This window comes from Macaca fascicularis, chromosome 1, assembly GCF_037993035.2.
Source record: "Macaca fascicularis isolate 582-1 chromosome 1, T2T-MFA8v1.1".
In the NCBI taxonomy this organism is placed as follows: domain Eukaryota; kingdom Metazoa; phylum Chordata; class Mammalia; order Primates; family Cercopithecidae; genus Macaca; species Macaca fascicularis.
Window position 1 is genome coordinate 104,571,712 of NC_088375.1, and position 19,905 is coordinate 104,591,616.

Below are 19,905 nucleotides of genomic sequence, written 5' to 3' on the forward strand. Positions count from 1 at the left end.
TTGGCACCCCCTCCCTGCCCGCTTCAGCTCCAGGGTGGGCCGTCTGCCCTTTGCCCCAAGCACCCTGACCCTGAGCTTGGGGCACAACTCTGCCAGTACAGCCTGACATCTCTCTGCCTGACTGCCCTTTCCCCCCAACTCTGGCCTAAACTTAAGTGGGACTTGTGCGGGGCGGTGGGACAGGCCAGACCACAGCCCCATCCTCAGGCTAGCACAGTTGTCAATGGACAAATGAGGTGTTCAATAAACGGTTTTATAATCTGAACTCAGATACATAGCTGCACACACATACGCACACACATATACAGATTCCTGTTAACACATTTGCTGAGTGCATTCTATGCCAGGTCCTGCAAGGCCCTGAAGACTCAAAGTCGAGTTAGATTGCTGCCCTTAAGGGGCCCAGGATCTGGTGAGGAGTGTGTACAGAGGAGGCAGATACACAGAGCAGGGTGCACTATACAAGCAGGTGCAGAATAATACCCAAGTCCACACAGAGCATGTATACACAGAACTGCTGTACACCTGCTGATGGCCTTTCCTCTCACAAGACAAGGTGGCAGATGTAGGGACTGCTGGGATCACTTGAAAACTGGGGGAAAAATGATCAGCTCAATGGAAGGGATGAGGGATGGACATAGGGGACTGGAGATTGTCCAGATGGCTGCAGGGAAGGTGAGAGGGGGCCAACCAAGGTGCCAGACAGATTAGAGGCTGGACCAGCAGTAATGGCTTCCCAGGGCTACTGGATAGGCAGGCAGAGAAACGGCCCTTGGGGCACGAGGATGAGGAAGACTTTTACAAATTTAAGTTGGATTAGGGATGCTTGGGAAGGGGTGAACAAAAAGAGTTGTCTATATCCCTCTGTCATATAAACTTACGAAGATGATATGGTGGAGAGGAGTTTACACACACTTTTAAAAGACTTCAGTGAGCATGTAAGTGTTTGGTTCCTAAAGGATTTTATAGCAGCTTTGGCCTGTTAGGTAACTTTTCTCTAGGAAAAATGGATGGGTAGCCAGAGTGGGAGGAGGAAAAATGAGACCTAGGCATCTGAACTCGCTCAGGTATTTCCTACCTAGGGGATTCTGGAATGGGAAATCCAGGGGCCAGAAGAAAAAGATTTAGTGAGACACTTTGAGGAAGTCCTTATTTCAATCTAACTTCCAGCAACATTACTCCCAAACCCTTTCTTACCCCTCCATGGGAATTAAGGCCCTATGTTTGTTACTTTTGCTCACTCATTTAGTTTTCTCTATATTCTAAATTATATCCCAGTTGTAGTGTCTGCCTTTCCTACTCTGTTCTCTAGGGAATTTTGTCAGCATCTTGGGGGTCCAGCACACTGCATCTCACCCACTGAGCTCTTCCCTCCTTTCCCTTTTCCCTCCTGCTCCTGGCCCTTTAAAACCCTCCCCAGGTGACTCACCTTCCTTCCTCATTCCTTTGTTAAGGACCCAACATTCCAAGACTGGGAGGATCAATCAGCCAATCATAGCCCTGCCAAGCCTACCTCAGGCTTGAGATTGGCTGGAGCTGTGGTTGGCGGGAGGCTCACCACACTGATATAAAGGATGTTGGGGAGGGGGTTTCTGGGAATCGGCCCTGGGAAAGAATTTGTTCTGGGGTTGGTTAGTTTTTGGAGAGACTCCTTCAAGTACAGCTGGAGCCAGAGGGTTCTTCGGCTTGGAGAGCCTGGAAACTGAAGGCGGCTGAGAATCCAGCTCTCTTGGTCTCCTGGGGGCTTGGCTGACCCCTGCCCACTTTCTTTTCTTTTCTTTTTTTTTTTTTCTGTGATCTGGGGCCCAGAGGTCTGAAGGCTGAATTCCCAGGCCTGATCCTAAGAAGTCTTTTCCAGCAGCCTTGGATCTCTTCAGTCTCAACATTCTGCTTTCCCGACGTCGGAAACAGCCGGAAAATAAACACCCTGATGACTAAACGGTTTCTCCAGCTAGAGCCTAGGGAAGCACTAAAAATAGAGGCCACAAGTGAGGGGAGGTTCCCCACTTGAGGGGGGTTGGCACTTTCCCATCCTGCTACTGCCATAGCCTCAAGCCTGGCACAAGGCTCTGTTCTTCTCTGTCCTTGGGGGAAGAGGCAGATGGGCTCCCCCTGCCTACCCTGAAGTCTTTTGGGCAAACTAGCCCTGCCTGGCAGGAGTAACTCACATCTTCTGGTGTTGGGGGTCCAGCCTCCCAGACCCAATGAGGAACTGAGAAGCTATATTTGGGGACACGGTGGGACACTGTTTCCTGAAACGGGGGTCAGGTAGAAGGGTTGGAAACTGAGGCCAAGGAAATAGGAGCTTGCTGGCTTCCTGTCTTAGGACACACAAGATAAGTCTCCAACCTATTTGCAGAGCAAGTCCACTGAACTCACCTCCTTTGAGGCTTGCATGGGCCAATGGAGGCCTAGAGGGTTCTTTGCAGACCAGCCCTTGGCCCAACGGTCTGGTTTGGGTTATTATACAGTATAAGACACTGTACTAAGCAATCTGCTTAGAAGAACTAATTTAATCTTCACACTAAATTTCTGAGTTAGCTACTATTACCATCATCTCTTGTCTACCCATGAGGACCATGAGGTAGGGGGAAGTTAAATAATGTGCCTGTGTTCACAGTTAATGAATGATGGAGTGAGGATCTGAACCACAGCAGCCTGACTGCAAAGTGGACATTTCTAACCACCATGACATGTTGCCTCTCTCTATATATTGGAGTTTTTGTCCGGTAAATCAGATCCAGCCAGATAGAAATCAGGGTGTGTGTCTGGGCGCGGTGGCTCACGCCTGTAATCCTAGCACTTTGGGAGGCCGAGGCAGGCGGATTGCCTGAGCTCAGGAGTTCGAGACTAGCCTGGGCAACACGGTGAAATTCCATCTCCACTAAAATACAAAAAATTAGCCGGGAGTGGCGGCATGCGCCTGTCGTCCCAGCTACTCGGGAGGCGGGAGGCGGGGCAGGAGAATCGCTTGAACCTGGGTGGCGGAAGTTGCAGTGAGCCAAGATCGCGCCACTGCACTCCAGCCTGGGCGACAGAACAAGACTCCGTCTCAAAAAAAAAAAAAAAAAAAAAAAATTCGGGGTGTGTGAAGAACTGAGTGCTCTTCTGTTCTGCAAGGTTCTTTGAGATCTAAGCCAGATGCCATCATTTCCTTACGCTCCTGGGACAAAGCAGCAGGACTTGGAAGTAACAGGGATACTGAAGAGGACGGGTCAGTTGTCCAGTAGGCATGGCACCCACACTCCTGTTGTAGGGCACGTAAAGATTCACCACACCCTGGAGCAACCAGGAATTTGAAAATAAAAAAAAATTAAAGAGCTACTACTGCTTCTTTAATAAAATATCTCTGGGTGTTTACTGTGCGGCGGGAGGTGGGGAGGAATTAGGGTCCCGCCCCTTTAAATTGCCCCCTCGGCAGTGAGTGCTGTGGGGCCCCGCAAGCACTGGAGATTAGGTCACCCAAGAACTATGAGCTGTCGCTTTAAATTGCTGGGCGTCTGCCGAGCCGGGACCTGGGACAGGAGGGGGCCTGTCACAGGTAGAGGGAGCAACTGAGCTCCCTAGGTAACCCCCCACCCCCAAGAATGTCGCCCTTAAGTGGGGCTTTGTCACACACCAAGTGGGGGAGATGGGAGCTTTTCACCACTTCCAGTCTCCCCTTAATTTATCTACTTAGACTCCCACCTCCCAACTCTCCTGAGGCCCGGGGCCGGGAGGAGGTCCCGAGGTGGCGCGTGTTGAGAGTGTGCGTGCAGCTCGCACGGCCTCCCCGGAAAGGACCTCCTAGAGCACGCGGTAGCAGCAGCGCCAAGCGAGCGGGCGGCCGGCGTGCTCCGAGGGGCACCGTGGGAGCGGACCGATCCCTTTAAAGGCCTCTGGGTCTCGCCTTCCTACTTTGCCTCGCTTGGTCCCTTCCTCCCTCCCTCCCGGCAAGCGGAGGGATCCGCCGCTCCCGGCGCCACAGCCTAGCTTGAGAGGGCGGTAGGGCGGGGGCCGACCCGACTCGGCCCGGCCCGGCCAACCCTGGGGAAGCGAGGGGCGGGGCCGCGTCCTCGGGACCGCCCCAGCCCCGGCTCCGCCCCGCAACCCCCACACTTGCCTCCCATTGGCCCCCACACCTGTCCGTCACCCCGTTCTCCCCACCCCTCAAGCTAGGCTGAGCTGTGCCTACGTCGGCCTCGACTCCCGGGGGCTGGAGGAGTTACCTTTGGAGCCCGAAAGGAGGAAGGAAGCAAAATATCAACAACAGCCGAGGCAGCTCGGGCGCTCGGCCCCGGTTCCCCGCTTGCCCGCCGCCCGCCTGCCGGCCCCCGCGCCCACGACGGGGGCCCAGGCCCCACGGCGCCGCCCAGGGCCCGCGCGGACGCCGGCCTCATTTATTATTCCCCCCGCCCGGAGCTGCGGCTTCCTGGTGTTGAAGATCCCCTGGACCAGGGGCGAGGGCTACCCGCTCTTTGCCGTGACAACACCGTTCCCCCAGCCGGGCTGGTGAGTAAAGAAAAATAATGCGCCTGCCACTTTAAGAGGCCCCCTCCCCCACCCGGTCCAGGGGTTGGGGTGGAGGGTGGTCTAGACCGTCCCCCTGAGGGGTGGGATGGGGCAGCCCCCGGGCCGGGAGGAACTCGCGAAGCGGGCCGTGTTTTCGTGTGGCGTTGGCGGGGATTACCTAGGGGACTGTTTGTGTCAGGGAGTCTGCCGTGGGGGACAAGTGGAGTGGGCTGCAATTCCCTTGGGTGTTGGGAGTATGGGGTGGGGACGGGCGGACTGGGGGTGCGCCCGCTTGTTCGCGTAGGGGGTTTACGACGGCCTTCGAGCGGTCTGGGACGGGGCGCCATCCTCCAAGGGGGTCTCCGGTGACAGCCGGGAGCGACTGACATTTTAACAGCCGGCCCTCCCTCCCTCTCCCTCCTCTCGCCGCCTGTTCCCTCCTCCTTGGCCCGAAATGGTGCAGAAGGGGGCCTGGGAGGGCGGCGGGAGGGTGGAGGCGGGGGGAGCCGCAGCTGTTTGGGAAGCGGGGGAGGGAGGGGGGATGTTGTTCAGATGACACCGGGGTGGTGGGTTGGGGTGTGTGAGTGTGTGTGTCTCCGGGGCCCGTGTTTGCCGGGTGCCTGTGGAGTTGGGACGCGGAGTCGCCACGAGGTGGGCACGCAGGACCCTTCCTTGGGACCTCCTAGCCCCGCTTCCGAGACCCCTGATGTGGTTTGTCAGCAACCCCAGCTGGAGAACTCCCTGGCCAGAAGTTTGCAGCTGTTCAACATCTGGGCAAGAGTTCTCTAGTCCCTCTCTCCACCTATGGCAGGCGGAGCTGGGCTGCGAGTGGGGGTTTAGGGAGTTTGGGGGGGCTTTTGGGAGGGTGGGCCAACGAGACCAAAATGCATTTAGTCCCCTACTCCAATGCCAGCCTCCCTCCTACCAGGTTTGGGTCTTAGGGGGATAGGGGAAAGGGGCCCCCTCCCCCTAGTGAATCACGCTGCCCTCTCAGCAGCTTTCTGAGGGCTCCCCCTGAAAGGAAGGCACTCTAGGAGCCACCGACTGGGTTATCCCAGGTTTGCCCCTCTGAGTGGGAGCCTCCCTCTGCCTCCCCTTACTTGGTGCACTGTTGATGGGTTGGGGGAGGGTGTCGCGGGCTTGGGGAGATCCTGTGTCCCTCTTTGCTGTGCCCAACCCCCATTCGAGTTTTCCTCGGAGTCCTGGTTTCTTTGCTTTGGGGTGGGGGTGGCCCTTATCCACTCCTCCTCCTATCCCTGCAGTGGGTCTCCGCAGCAATTCAGGGTCCAGCCTAGACTATGGGAAGTTTGCCGTCTGGGGCGGTGACCTTGGGCTGCTCTGGCCTGGAGATAGGAGGGAGAGTGCAGGTCAGCCTGAGATTGGGTGTTTTGGCGTTTGGGAGCTGTCCACCTCCCACTCCTCTCCCAACCCCAACAGGAAGGTCTCAGTAGCTGAGGAGAGCACTGAAAAGGCACATGTCAGTGTTCACAGATGTCCACCGCTTGTGGCCACGGGGTCACACCCGCCCCAGGACTTAGTCTGGCTCTCCCAGCTCCCACGGCCCTGCCTGGGAATGAATTTCCTTCCTGTGGTTTCCCAGTGTGTTGGGCAGGAGATGGGGGTGGGGTAGGACTATTGTGGGAGTGGCTGAGGACCTATTTATACGGGGTGATTGGGGGACACTGGAGCTTATATGGAACTTCTTCCCCACTTGCCCCAGCATAGGCATTTGGGCCCTTGGGTCTCAGTGGTTATATTCTCTTTGTTGTAACTCCCCTGCCCCCGCCAACACACCCTGTATGTTTGCATATGTGTGTATATGTATGTGTGCGCAGTACATTTGTAAAGGGAGGGGTCTCTAGTCTCTCTGGAGGGAAGGGGGAAGGGAGGAGCTTTTACTCACTCCTGTAGGGACCAAAAAGGTTGAGTTTTTCACATGAGATCACACAACAAATCTGTGTAAGAGCTTTCGTCTTTCCACTCGTTTAGGCACAACTTCATAGTAGGGAGGGATTCTAGGAAGGGAGACATACAGTCCGTGTTCATGGCAGCCCCAGTCCAAGGGGAGAAGCAGGACCCAGAGAGCGTCATGATCCTTATGTTGGGGGATGGGTGTGGGGAATTGGCTAGAGCTTCTGTCTGCTGTACTCAATGCCTGAGAGAGTGGTGGAGGACTTGGAGGGGTGGCAGGTGCTGTCCGTGTCCACTCCACTCTGCACTTGGTGCCCCTGGGCTGGAGGGCCTGGGCATCCTGGCTCTGCCCCCTTGGCTCCTGGTTCTCCTCATAGGCTGGGAGATATGATAGTCTTTCTGGCTGCTGTTATATAATCTCTCTGTAGCAGGGTTTTTTTTTTTTTTTTTTTTTTTTCAATCTTTCCTGGGAGATGTGATGGGGAAGAGAAGGCAGAGGGAGACTCTTCAGGTTGGGGGGCGCTAAAGGAGCAGTAGTAAGGAAGGTTGTGGTGGGAGGTACCTTGGCCCCTGAGGAGGCCTTGGGGATAGGCCCTCATTGATTGTGGCCCAGCCCGTCCGACCCTTCTCCTCTACTGTGCCCTCAAAGGGTCCCTCTGCTGTGGTCGTCCCTTGCTCTTATACCCCCAGAGAGGCCTGGACCTCTGCCCATTTTGTCAACCTTCTCTTCCTGGCCAGCTGGGCCCCCTGCTCTCCCTGATTGGCACTGGATCCAGAATCTCAGTGCTTTTGCTGGCCTGGTGTGGGCCCTTGGTTGCACACTTTGCCACACACCTGAGTACCTCTGTGGGGACAAGGGAAGTTCAGGATCTGATGGGTGGGCCCAACATTTCCCTAGTTGTATTTGAGCCAGGCCCCCTGTTTCTTTGCCCCTCTAGTCCAGAGGGTGGTGGCCTTACTGGAAGAGAGGAGTTGAGGGCCTTGACTTAATACAGGCCTTGACCTCTTGGACACAGATCGTCGTTGGTGTTCATCAGGTTCTGTAAGTGAGGATGTATGAGGTATGAGGATCCGATGTGAGCTTGGAACCTGTCATCAAGGGTCGGGTTCTCAGTCTCCTGGCACTGTGGTGGTGGGATTCTCCCCATCCCGCGGGACCATGGCTGGGACTCTCGAGACTCTCTGAGGCCAGCTGGTTTAAGGCAACTATCTCTCTTTTATAGGGAAGGAGGAACTGGTGGCAGGCCGGCACAACCTCAGCATCACTGTAATCGCTGGTGGCTTTTATGAGCCAGTCATGGGGCCGGAGTCCGGCCAACTGTCTGTCCTTCTGTCCCAGTTTGGTGACTTACTCATGGAGGGAGGGGCGGTTAGGTACTAGAAGCTGTGTTCTAGAAGCTGGACGGCTGACTGTATTGTGGTTGATGTCACTCGTCTATCCATGATCACATGGATATATCACTTATAATCTCTCTGTAGCAGGATGGAGGTAGGATGGAGCTTAGACTTCAAGAAGAACTTCCCAGTGGGGAAGCTGGGGAGAAAGAGATGGCTCTAATTTGGCATAGGAAAGGAGGGGAACTCAAAGCGCTTTCTTTTCCAGTGGCTCTCCCGAAAGGCCTTGACCTTTGGCCTGGCGGGGTCGGTGCTGTTTGGATCTTGGAATATTTATTTTCTTTTTCCTCTCCCTGCTTGTGGCTGAAAGTATTCTGAGGCATTTGTCCTGGAGCTGTGGGAGAACTAGCCATTAGGCCCCTTTCTCCTAGTAGTGGGAACTAGATAGGGGTCTCATGTAGACAGGCATGCCCAATGCGGTCCACAGCATTTAGTGGTACACATGCAGGAAGGTGTGCAACGCATACACACTGGTATATAGACACCCACAGAGCAGCTGCTGCACTGCGGGAGGTGGGGGGTAGTGAATGGCAAAGATGATTAAAGGATTGGAGAGTTGGGATGGGTTTGAGGGGACCGGAGGCAAGAAGGCGAAGGGCATAGCAAGAACTTTGAAGAGAGAAGGGCTGACTGGAGCAGGAGGGATTAAGGTTAGACCACAGATGGGCAGGCAGAGCCCTGTCTGCAAAATAAAGAGCATGGCTTGTGAGTCAAGGAGCCTTGGCTGACTTCCATCCCTGCCCCTTACCCCTCCCTCACATGCTCCTCTCTGTGGTCCTGGCACAGCCTGCCTCTGCCCCTCACACTGACCATGTGTCCCCGGGTCACTCCTCTTGGGCCCCAGCTTTCCAGATGTACAGAGTTTCGCCTTTCGGTGATTAACACCTGGGTGTTTTGGTGGTTTGTCGCTGGTCTCTGTTGCCCTCCCCACTCACCTTGATGAACAAGGCCACTGTGAGGCATCAAGGCTACATCAAAGCCCTCAGGCATTTGGGGGTAGGTCCTTGGCCTAGGTGATCCCCAAGGCCCTCTTCATCTGACATTTTCCTTTTCCTGTGGCTGAGGCTACAAGCCTCTTTTTTCTGAGAGCCAAGTCATGCTTCTGGTTAGTCCTGGCTGGTGTGGAGACAGGGGAATGCATTCATTGATTCTGCACAGGACCCTGGTAACCAAGGGGGTGGGAGGCTCTTGTGCCTGTCTTACGTCTCTTCTTTCTGCTGTAGGCTGGGAGGGGAGGGACATGTCCAAAGCTCTGGCCTGTCACTTGCCACACCCAGGCGGGACCATATTTACTCATTTAAACTTACCCTCCCAGGAGGCTCTGGGCTCTAGGCCTGGTCACTGACCTTGGCTTGTTGCCTCTGGCTAGGTGCTCTGGCCACTCTCCTAGGAGCTGGGCAGACCAGGAAACCATACAGAGGGAGGTTTTTTTTTTTTTTTTTTTTTTTTTTTTTTTTGTCCCCTGGTCAAAGGAGCTTTACCCTCAGCATTACCCCACTTGCCCAACTTTCCAGTATACTTTGAAGACCAAAAACCAAAACTTTTAAATTTTTTTTTGAGGCAAGATCTTGCTCTGTTGTCCAGGCTGGAGTGCAGTGGTGCCATCATGGCTCACTGCAGCCTCCCATTCAAGCGATCCTCCCACCTCAGCCTTCTGGGTAGCTGGGACTCCAGGTGTGAGCCATCGTGCCCCGCCCAAAAACCAAAACTTTTGAGATCCCAGTGGAGAGAGGTGACAGGTTCCCAAAGGGGAGGGAGGAAACTTCCATTTCTTGTGTTCGTGTGTGCCAAGCTTTGTACTGAGCATGGGAACATAAGAAGACTGTTTCTCTCTAAAACTGTTATTTTGAATTGGAAAACAGAGTCTCAGAGATTTAAGTGACTTATTTAAGCTTTCCTAGTTATTAGGTGTAAAGGGCTTTTGTCTGAGATTAAAGGAGAGATCCTGCCCTGCAGGACAGGGCAATGGAAAGGAGGTCTGAGAGGAGGAGGAGGAGAAATTGAAGGGAAGAGAAAACCAGGATTCCTCAGCAGAGGGCAGAGAACCGGCCTTTGGTGGCAAGGTGAGGGAGGTATTGCTTTGACTTGAGTGTCATGGAGAAAGCCCCCAAAGCAAGGGTTTGAGGGCAAGATCAAATGACACTCCAAGACCCCTCCTGCTATCCCTGTGAGCTGCCGCATGGGACTAATGAGAAGACACTGGAGTGGGAAGGCTTGAACCACAAGAGGCTGGGCTTGTTTCAAGGCAGACACAAGGCCAGTGTGAGCCTCCCAGGCCCAGACCTGGGGAGTTGGCCCTGGAAGGAATGTGCTAGAACTCCCAGATGAGGGAGACTCGCTCCCACTCCCATCCAGGTTGTGAGCAGAAGCCCTGTGCCCAACAGTCAGTCTGCCTCTGCCCCTTATTTCTGGTGACCTTGAGCAACTCCCTGCCCATCTCTGTGTGAGTTTCCATACCTGCGAAAGGGAAGTGTTGCTACCTGCCTCACATGGGAAGGGAAGGGAAGGAGGTTCCGCCAGAAAAAGTGTGATGGTTACATCTTTTCTCTCAGACCTTTAGCCTTAGGCTGGCCCAGGACTTGCCTGAAACAGGGATGGGGGCAAGCAATGCCTTTGGTGTCCAGGGTAGGGACTGAGGAGGCCTTGAGGGTTCCTCCTGGCCTAGGGCTCTGTTTGGCCCTGGGATGGTTTGGGAAGCTGAGCCCAGCCCTCCCCTCCCCATCCAGCCATCTCCTTGTCTGAGAACCCGCCTCCTCCACACTTAGCCCCACGAGTCTTGCCAGATCCCTCTGGCTGTTGCTTGCTTACCCCTCATGATTCTCTCATCCTCAACCCACCAGCAAATACCTAGGGTTGAGGGTTGAGAGAACAAAGAATACGGAGAGAGCCCATCCCTGAGTTTCAAGTAGAAATGCGCAGCAGGAGGCTGGAGTGAGGAGAGGGGGCTTGGTCCCTTTTCCTGGGGTCTTTCCACTCCAGCTGGATCAAGTAATGTGTAGGCAAGGGAATAGAGCAAGGGGTTTGAGGGATGACCTCAAACCTTGAGATTTTCCCTTTAAAGCATGCGTGTATTGTGCATTTGGTGAGAGATGATGGTTGGGGTAGACTAGGAGGATGGGAATGATCTGGAAGTGGATTTTTCAGACCTTCCTGTCACCTCTCTCCTTAACCTATGTGCCCCTTTCCTCCAGCCACCACCACTGCCTCCTCTGTGCTGAGTCTCCTTATGCAGGCCTCTGGGGCCCGTGATGGCTGGGTGGGGACAGGTGTCCTAGCCCAGCTGCTTCCTCTTGTCTCCCCCACCTGTCAACCTGGGGGTGGGGAGCTAAGGGGGCGGGGAGTTAGGGGAACCACTTAGCCCCTCACCTGTTCTGAGGGGTGGGGCCCTGGTTGTAAACTGTAGCAGGGGAGTCAAGAGTAGACAACAGGCAGGACTTCCCCTCAGAGGAAAGATAACTGCAGATCATAATAATGTCAGGGAAAACTTGATAGACAGAGGTCCTTGCTGGCAAAAATCTGAAGGGTCCCTGCACAGCATCCTCATGAAAGGGTTAGAAGCCAGGTATTGGTAAGGGGCACAGATTTGGGGACATGTATCTTCATAGCCTTGTGCAGATACTGCTCTCCCTACCCCCTTCCCTCTGGGCCCCCCCTCCATCTGGCTGGGCATCTTAGCCTCACCTGGCACCTTTCCTGAAAGCAGCAAGCTAATCCTGTAAGAGCTGCCTGGCTGGCCGCCTCAGCAGGCCCACGCAGCCACGATGCCCGCCCTCCCTCCGCTGCCAGGGGCTTAGAGGACTGTCCTTCGAGTTAGAAGGAGACCCAGCCATTGCCCTGAACGGCCCCTTTAAATCCTCAGTGGCTTCTCGAGGTCATGATGTCTCTAGGAGGATTTGCTTTCCCTGATTGGATTGGCCTCTTTCGGGTCCCCTGTCATCATCGTAGGTGAACCCTTCATGTTCTCCACCTCCCCTTTCCTCATAATTAGTGCTGTCCAGTCTGAGGTCCCAGACCTTGGACTCTCTCCGCTCTCTCTTTGCTCTCATGTCCCAGCAATGAGGGCTCAGACCCCTTCATCTGCTTCAGCCAGAGCAGCCCTGTCTCAGTTCTGTGGGTGAGAAGAAAGGATCTTGCTGCTTTAAAAAAGGGGACAAACACAGCCCAGGAAGAGAATGCCCTTCTGAGACTGTCTGCTGCCTGCCTCTCTCCATTTTTCTCTCTTCAGCCTGCCCTTCCTTTGGCCAGGGGCCCACACTCCTCATTACCCCATGCCCTTATTTCCATGGAAAGTCCCTCCCCTGATCTAACCATTAGCCCACCCGCTGCAATGGCAGGCAGCCCAGACCCAGCACTGGTGGCATTATGCTCATTCCAACGGCTCTCAAGCAGATCCGCCCCCAAGGCCCCAGCTGCCACTTTCACTTCTGTCTCCTGAGACCCCAGAGGGAAGTTGGGTTGGGGAGGTGGAAGGTGACACACTAACCGTCCCAACGGCCCCCACCTCTCCTCAGTCAGGGCTTCTGATGGCTAAGGGCCCCTGTCCATTGCTCTTGTCCAGATGACCAAAGTGGGTTAAGTAATAGTGGAAGGATTGGCTGCGATGGGAGGGACGGCACTTAGATAGCAGGAAGGACTTCCTAGGATTGGAGACCACTGCTGGGCTTCATTGTTTCAGAGGATATGGAAGCGGTGTAGATACTCTGGACAAATGTAGGTCAGACTTAAAGGTAGGTAGGAGATTGGTTGTCTGCAGCTCCCATTGGTTGGCATACAATGCTGGGGCCTCCATGCCCTCCCACGTGTCACCAGCCTCACATGCTTGGTTGGAGGGCTTCTGACAAAGCAAGTTTGAGCCCCAGAGACTACTTTGAGTCCAAGGACTCAGCCCTGAGAAGTTTTTTCTGTAGTCTTATATCTATCCTACCTGCTGTCCTGGGCCATTTCCTCCCACCCTGCACTGTGGGTGGGTTTTGGAAATGGAGATAGAAATGGAAGTAAAGGACAGCTCACCTCCATCCTGCTGCTGCTGCCCCAACCTTGGCACTAAAGAGGGGAATGGGATTCTTCTCCTGTGACGCCTCAGGGCAGTGACAGAGCCACACTTCACCCTGTGAATCTTACCAAACTCTTGTAGCTGCCATGCTTGCTTATTCCTCGTGATTTCACACCCCTCCCCCATCTCTGCCTAGACAAGAGTAGGGGACCCAGTTGTACTGAGAGCTCTAGACTGTATCACTGTGGGTTACTATAAATCCAATAATGCTTTCTGGAGGGGAAAGATGGGAACAAAGGCCTGAGGTGCCAAGAACTCCACGTGGTGTCCCCAAGTGCCTATGGATCCTGGGTGGGGGTGACCCAGGTCCTGGAATGGGAAGTTGAGCCTGAAGGAATAAGGTCAGAGACACTATGCAAATCCTCATGCAAATGAGTGGTGGTGAGTCATTGCAGCTTGGCCTGCTGGGATGGAATCTGAAGACAGCCTTAGGCTTGGGTTCTAGAGCTGGTCCCACCAGGGACCAAACAGTGACCTTGGGCTAGTTGCTGCTCAGTAACCACAAGCAGGTGGTCTGATAGGCATTCCCAGTGTGTGAGGGGATTGGGATGGCTGAGCCTCTGCCACAAGGGCATTGTGTGCCCCACTTGGTACTTGTTCTGGCTGACCAGAGCCTTTGTCAACCCTTGGCCATCTGTTGGAGGGTTACTGTTTAGAAGGCACCTGCCCCTTCACCAGCCCCATCCTGACTCTCTTCTAGCACCCTCATTGCCTTTCCTCCCCAGCAGGAGGATGACAGACCCAGACAGGCCATCTCTTTGGTTCCTTTCCATGAATTACACAATTCTGACCTCCCTTCCCTTTGGGCTTCCCCAGAGAGCACAGGAGCCATGTGTTTGGGCCAGAAGGGCATTTGGGTACCTAGTCCACCCAGCTACCCATAATACGGGCCAGTGGGGTGAAGCCTGTAGAAGGCAGTGACTTACTCAGGATCACACCTTAGACCAGAGCAGGGACTAGAACCCAGGTGTCCAGAATCCCAGCTTAGAGACCCCATATTTCCCTAAGCTGTTCATTCTCCTACCTCACCCATCCCTTCTCTACTGGGACTCAATCTCCTGTTGCCCCCAAATACTTCCTGAGATCAGTCTGGGTAGCTCTAGGAGCTTGTTTTGCAGAGTGGGGTGGTTACCTAGGAGCCAGTCCAGAGGCCATAAGGGGAAGGTCAGAGCAGGAGTGGGAAGTGCTGGACCCTGGGTGACAGGCTGCTGCCTTGTAGGGAGCCAAACGGCCTCACAGCTGCTACAGGAAGGATGAGAGCTAGACTACAGGAAGGACAAGCTGGGGTGGGGAAGACATGGAGGAGGCTCAGGAGACAGACCCTCACTGGAGAGGCATCTCCTGGGCAGAGAACAGGATGACCCCATCCCAGGAGACTTGCCAGGGAGAAGAGGGCGGGAAGCCTAGGGTGGGGCTCAGGAGAGTTGTCCAGCGGAAGCTAGGGGGAGGGCTCAGCCCTGCTGTCCATACCGGGTGCTCCCCTTGGCAAGTCAGGTCCTGTCCCTTAAGCTGAGACTGCAGGGCCTGCCCCCCACTTGAGTTCCTAGGGTGCCTGGGGCCTGAGACCACCCCTGCCCCAGGCCCAGCTTTCCTGGACTGCCTGCCCCCACAGCCCGACAGCCCGCCCCCAGGTCCCCTGTCGGTGAGTTAAAATTAGCTCAGTGCCCGGCTAAAAATAGCCCCTGCCCAGCCCTGAGGCTGCTGGACTGGGGGAGGGGAGTCCCCGAGGGAGGGAAAGACGGTGGGAACCAGGGATTTGGGTAGTGAGCCTGCCAGACAGAACTTTGAAGGGTTGAGGCTGGGGCCCTGCTTTGATATGAGACCCTAGAAGCACTTCTGGGGTGCAGAAAAGAGGCTGCTGTGGGAGGGGGCGTGGACAGAGAGGGGGCAGAGAGAATGCAGCATGAGAGGGAGACCCGAGAGGGGCCCAGGAGCAGGGGTGTGGGGAGCAGGCCATGCAGGAGGGGGTGTGAGAATTGGGCTGTGTGTGGGATGGGGAGAGGGACAATGTGAGGCTCCTGCCTTGGCTCAGATTTCAGAGGGGTAATGCCCCCCACTTCCTTTGTGAAGGAAGAGCTCACTATGTGAACCACAGAATGATTCTGGACCATCTTGCCTGGGTGTTTGGGGGCATCACTGGGTTCACCTCGCCACCCTGTCTCCCAGAGCTCCTTAGCCTGTGTCTCTGCACTAGGGAAGAGGTCCCAGGGCTGAAGTTGGGGGAGAGAAATGACTAGGAAGGTTGTGAACCTGGGGGTAGGATGGGTAATAAGGCAGGGCCTGGGGATCGAGCTGGGCAGCTGTGGTCCTTGGTCCTCGGTCCTCACTTCTGCTGCCTCTTAGGGCTGGCCTGCCTGCTCTGGGATACTCCTTCCGGGGCTGGGGCTGGGTCCAGTCCAGGCCCCCGAGGGCCCCCTTGCCTCTCCCTGCCCTTGCCCTGGGTGGGACCTGCCCCTCCCTTGTCTGTCTCTTGGCTGGACTGCAAGTTCTCAGAGGGCAGGGGTGGTGTCCTGTTGAGTTATTCCCCCAGCGCTGGGCCAGGAGTCAGTCCTGGAAGCCGTTGTTGAACCTGTCTCTTGTTCTCTACCTGCTTCTCTCTGAATCTTTGTCTCTGCGGGTCTCCTGCCTCTCCCTCTCCTCTAGCCCTCTCCTTGTCTGTCTCTGCTTCTGCCCCATAATGCCTTCTGGCCTTGCTGCCTCTTTTTCTCTGTTATCTTTCCTGTGTCTGTGTGTCTGTCCCCCCTCTGCTACCCTCTTCTGTGTCTGCCTCACCCACGCCTCCTCCCTCATTAGTGAGCAGGCTGCTTGAGGCCGCCTGACTGTGGGGGTGACAGGTGGATTGGATTGTCACCCCCTCCCCCAGTGCCTGCTGCTTATTTCATGCCCTGCAGCCCAGCCACAGGGAAGGGGCGGGAGGAGGGATGACAGCTGTCTCCAGCGCCTCCTGCCTTACCCTCCAGTCCTCAGCCTCCAGCCCGGAGCAGCCTGGGAGGGAGAGATGAAGGGCCCGCCTAATGAGAGCTCCCTTTCTCACCATGAGGAAGAGCAGGTTGAGGCCCACTGCTCTGTGATGCGAGGCTGCTCACTCAGCCTCTCTGGGCATCTGCTCCCTTTTGACCTGTGCTGGTATGGGAACTCTGGAAGCGATGCCCTGTGGTTTCTTTGAGCCTTGGGACCACTAGGATGGGAACAGATATGGGTGGAAGGGTATAGGGGAGAAGGAAAGGTAGGTACTCCCCTGCCAAGAGCAAGAAAGAGAGGATAGAGGCTGGCCATGGGAAAGGAATTCCCCTGCAGCTCCATGGGAAGGACAGCTCTGCTCAGCCCTGCTGCAGCTGCAGGGAGGCTGCCCTGACCTCTCCCCTTCACCGCTCTCCCCACTGGCCCCAGGCCACCTTCACACAGGAACTGAGATAGCATCATTCTGAAACCTGAGAATGGTTTGAATATTGCTCAGGTACCAAGAGGTGTTGCACTGGGGGAGCCAGGGACCTGTTTCTTCTCCCATGCCCCCTGCAAACCAGTCCTCCTTTAGGGTACCTTTTGCACATCATTTGTAGCTCATTTGTATGTAAACACAACCCACAGGTTCTAACTGGGTCTGTACCTGGGCTTGGAAAAATGGCCATCAGTGGGGTCCTTCTGGATTTCCCCTGGTCCTCTCAGCTCTCCTTCTTGTCAAGGGTGTTGTCAGAGGGGCCTCCTGCCCTGCATCCTCCCTGCTGTCCATTTGTGAAGTCTTCTTCTCAGCCACCCTTCTCTATAGTTGGTGAGTCTGTGCCTGCTTCCCTCTCTGGGCATCTGCTCCCTTTTGACCTGTGCTGGTATGGGAGCTCTGGAAGCAGGTGCCCGGTACTTTCTTTGAGCCTTGGGACCACTAGGATGGGAACAGATATGGGTGGACATTGCCAAATGTCCTCCCCATCTTTGCTTCTCACATGTCTACCAGGAAGGCCCTGCCTCTGCCTGTCCCAGCCCCCTGCCACCCACGAGGTTCACCCTGCCCCACCCTTGTCCTGTCCACGGAGTCAGGTGAATCAGAGTCAAGCAGCCAGAGCCTTGAGAGCCTTTGAAGGGGAACTTTTGGTGACATAGATACTGTCAGCCCGAGGAGTCATAGCTGTGGCCTGAGGTCAGGATTCGGCAGGCCCTGGGGCCATCGGAACAGGAAGGCCATCCTGACTAACCCCATCTCTTTGGTAGCCCAAGTCCTCCCAAGCCCTGGGCTCCAGATACCAGGCAGGGTGAAGGAGAGAGGGTTAGAAAAGAAGCAGCCAAGGGCCAGATCATCTGCGAGGGCTTCCTAGAGGAGGAGTAGACCAGACAGGAGAAGAATGGGGCCAGGGAGGCTGGAAAGGAGAGACTCACATCTGGAGAACAGATGCCCAGGCCTCTGGCTCCTGCCAGTTGGTTAGGTAATTAGGCAGAGGGCTAATTAAGGAGGTCCAGGTGTTCATTAAAACCTCCCTAATTGTATAGGAGGGAGGTTTAGCCAGGATAGGCCTCCAAACCTTGGATAGGGTCAGGTTAGGGTATTTTGTGCCTACCTCGGCCCCAGCTGCCCCTTCCTCCAAAATCAGGGTTGAGTTCATGTTGTTGCCCCAGGGCTTTCAAAGACCCTGCAGCAATGTGGAATGGAGAGCAGAAGGAAAAAAGGTCAGTACACACTACGCCTGCTTTGTAGAGAGGTTTGTGGTTAGATGGGAGGAAGGACTGCCTAAGGCAGGGGCATCTCCTCCTCTGGCAGTGTTGGCACAGAGGTGGGAGCAGCAGTGGGGAAAGGGCCCTGGGAAGCATGGAATTATAAAATGTGCTTTGGGCTACCTTGATAGGGAGTGGGGATACATGGGGCCTGGTCTTTTTAACCCTGACTTCTCTCTGTCAGACGATGCTCAGTGAATCTCTGTGGCTTCCCTGCCTTCTCAGCCCTGATCCCTCTCTCGTCCCAGCTCCCCCAGCTTGAGGCGGGGGTGGGGGGGGCGGTGTAGGAGATCAGCCAGGGAGCTGGTTGCCAGGCGACAGTTGCCTAAGCAACCCCATCCTCTCCATCTCCATGTGCTCAGGGCTGCTCCTTAGAAGACTTTAGAGTCTCACCCTCTGCACCAGCCAACCTGAGGGTGGGGAGGGTTGAGGACTAGGATACCAGGCGTGGTTGGAGGGTGGGTGGTGTCCAAATCTTCAGGGGCCGTTGGGAGAGGAAGGGTTCTAGCTCCATAGATGATAGAATGAGAGGAACTGGTACTGCAGCAAGACCATTGGAGGTTAGACTGCAAGAAGGACTTCTCACAGCGCCACAGCAATGAAATAGTATTTTCTTCTTTTCAACAGACATTTCCTGACCTCCTTCTTACAGGAGATAGAGTAGTAAAAAAGACAGATGTGATTCCTGCCCTCATGAAACTTTAGCCTCATGGAGGAGCCAGGCGTTAAATAAAAGCACAGAATCATAGTTATTCACAATGGTGGTAAGTGCTAGAAAGATTACAAGAGTGACTTTTCTGAGGGTCATGAAAACAAAGAGAGGTTTATCTTCCAGTTCGGAGGAAGAGGCAGTATTGGTCATAAGCTGACAGAGGTTACATCTCGGCAAGAATTTGGTTATTAACTAAAGGTGCTGAGAGGGAGATGGTAAAGGGGAGAGAGGGAAGGTGGATGCTCTAAATCAGAGGAGGCCGGTAGTTCCTGCATTTACCAGTCTAGATTGAGTTTTCAAGGCTAAGCCAGAGAATCCCATTTAAAAAGCCAACTATTGGTAGCCCCCTCCCCTTGCCCTCTGTGTGCCCTCCCCTACCTTCCCTGCCAAAGCCCACACCACTGTAGCTCTAGAAAGCGTGGTCTTTGGATTGCACCGGGAAGGAGGGAAGCTGAAATCCCCGGGCCGGAGCCTTTGCAATGGGAACTTGGCAGACACTGGGGTCACAGGTGAGGAATGGGGTGTCTGGAGGTGGTTTGGGGCCCAGGTGTCTGCTGGGCCACTCAGGACTGGCTGGGCTGGTGTTGCTCTTGTCCCAGGGTACCAGTAGGAGGCCCAGGGCCCATGGAGCACCTTGAGGACAAGGAGGAGGGGAAGAGGAGGCCGGACAGGTGGCTCACACCTCTAACCCCAGCACTTTGGGAGGCTGAAGCGGGAGGACTGCTTGAGCCCAGGAGTTCAAGACCATCCTGGGCAACATAGGAGGAGACTCTGTCTCTACAAAAGTCAAAAAATTGGCCAGGCGCAGTGGCTTATGCCTGTAATCCCAGCACTTTGGGAGGCTGAGGCGGGCGTATCACGAGGTCAGGAGTTTGAGGCCAGCCTGACCAACATGGTGAAACCCCGTCTCTACTGAAAATACAAAAGTTAGCCAGGTGTGATGGCACGTGCCTGTAATTCCAGCTATGCGGGAGGCTGAGACAGGAGAATCGCTTGAATCAGGGAGGCAGAGGTTGCAGTGAGCCGAGATCATGCCACTGCACTCCAGTGTTGGCGACAGAGTGAGACTCTGTCTCAAAAAAAAAAAAAAAGTCAAAAAATTAGTTGGGCATGGCAGTACACACTCATGGTCCGAGCTACTTGGGAGGTGAGGTAGGAGGATCACTTGAGCCCAGGAGTTTGAACCAGCCTGAGCCACATAGCGACACCCTGTATCTACAAAAAAAAAATTATTAATAAATTATCTGGGTGTGATGGCACACACCTGTATTCTCATCTACTTGAGAGGCTGAGGCTGGAAGGTTGAAGCTGCAGTGAGCTGTGATTGTACATTCCAGCCTGGACAACAGAGCAAGACCCTATCTTAAAAAACAACCACCACCACCAAAAAAAAAAAAAAAGAAGAAGAAGAAAGGTAGGGGATCATTTGAAGAGCAATGCATTTATCTGCATTGTTTTCTGTAGATATCCAGGCAGAGCAGAAGCTCTCCAGCTGGGCTGGGGAGCAGTCTTGGTAATGGGGCCGGTATTCCCAGCTCCTCCCCAGTCATAGATTCCATGTCTTTCCTCTCCCGCTTCCTTCATGAGCAAGAGACCAAGGATGAACTTTAGCATCTACTGTGGTACCTTAGGGGCCATGTTG

The 19,905-nt window shown here is 54.8% G+C and overlaps 1 protein-coding gene across 11 annotated transcripts in view; it reads left to right on the forward strand.

The window, feature by feature from the left end:
• The first annotated feature begins 4,201 nt into the window (after positions 1–4,201).
• Positions 4,202–19,905, forward strand: part of MEF2D (myocyte enhancer factor 2D) — a 38,520-nt gene continuing 22,816 nt past the window's right edge. For 8 of the 11 annotated variants that reach the window (XM_045361420.3, XM_005541443.5, XM_045361442.3 and 5 more), the window contains exon 1: positions 4,202–4,491. The gene's annotated coding sequence lies outside the window, so the exon portion shown is untranslated. Of the gene's footprint in view, positions 4,492–5,041; positions 5,143–19,905 lie in introns of those variants that run through there. The other 3 variants (XM_045361431.3, XM_074040859.1, XM_074040823.1) reach the window with 1 other exon arrangement.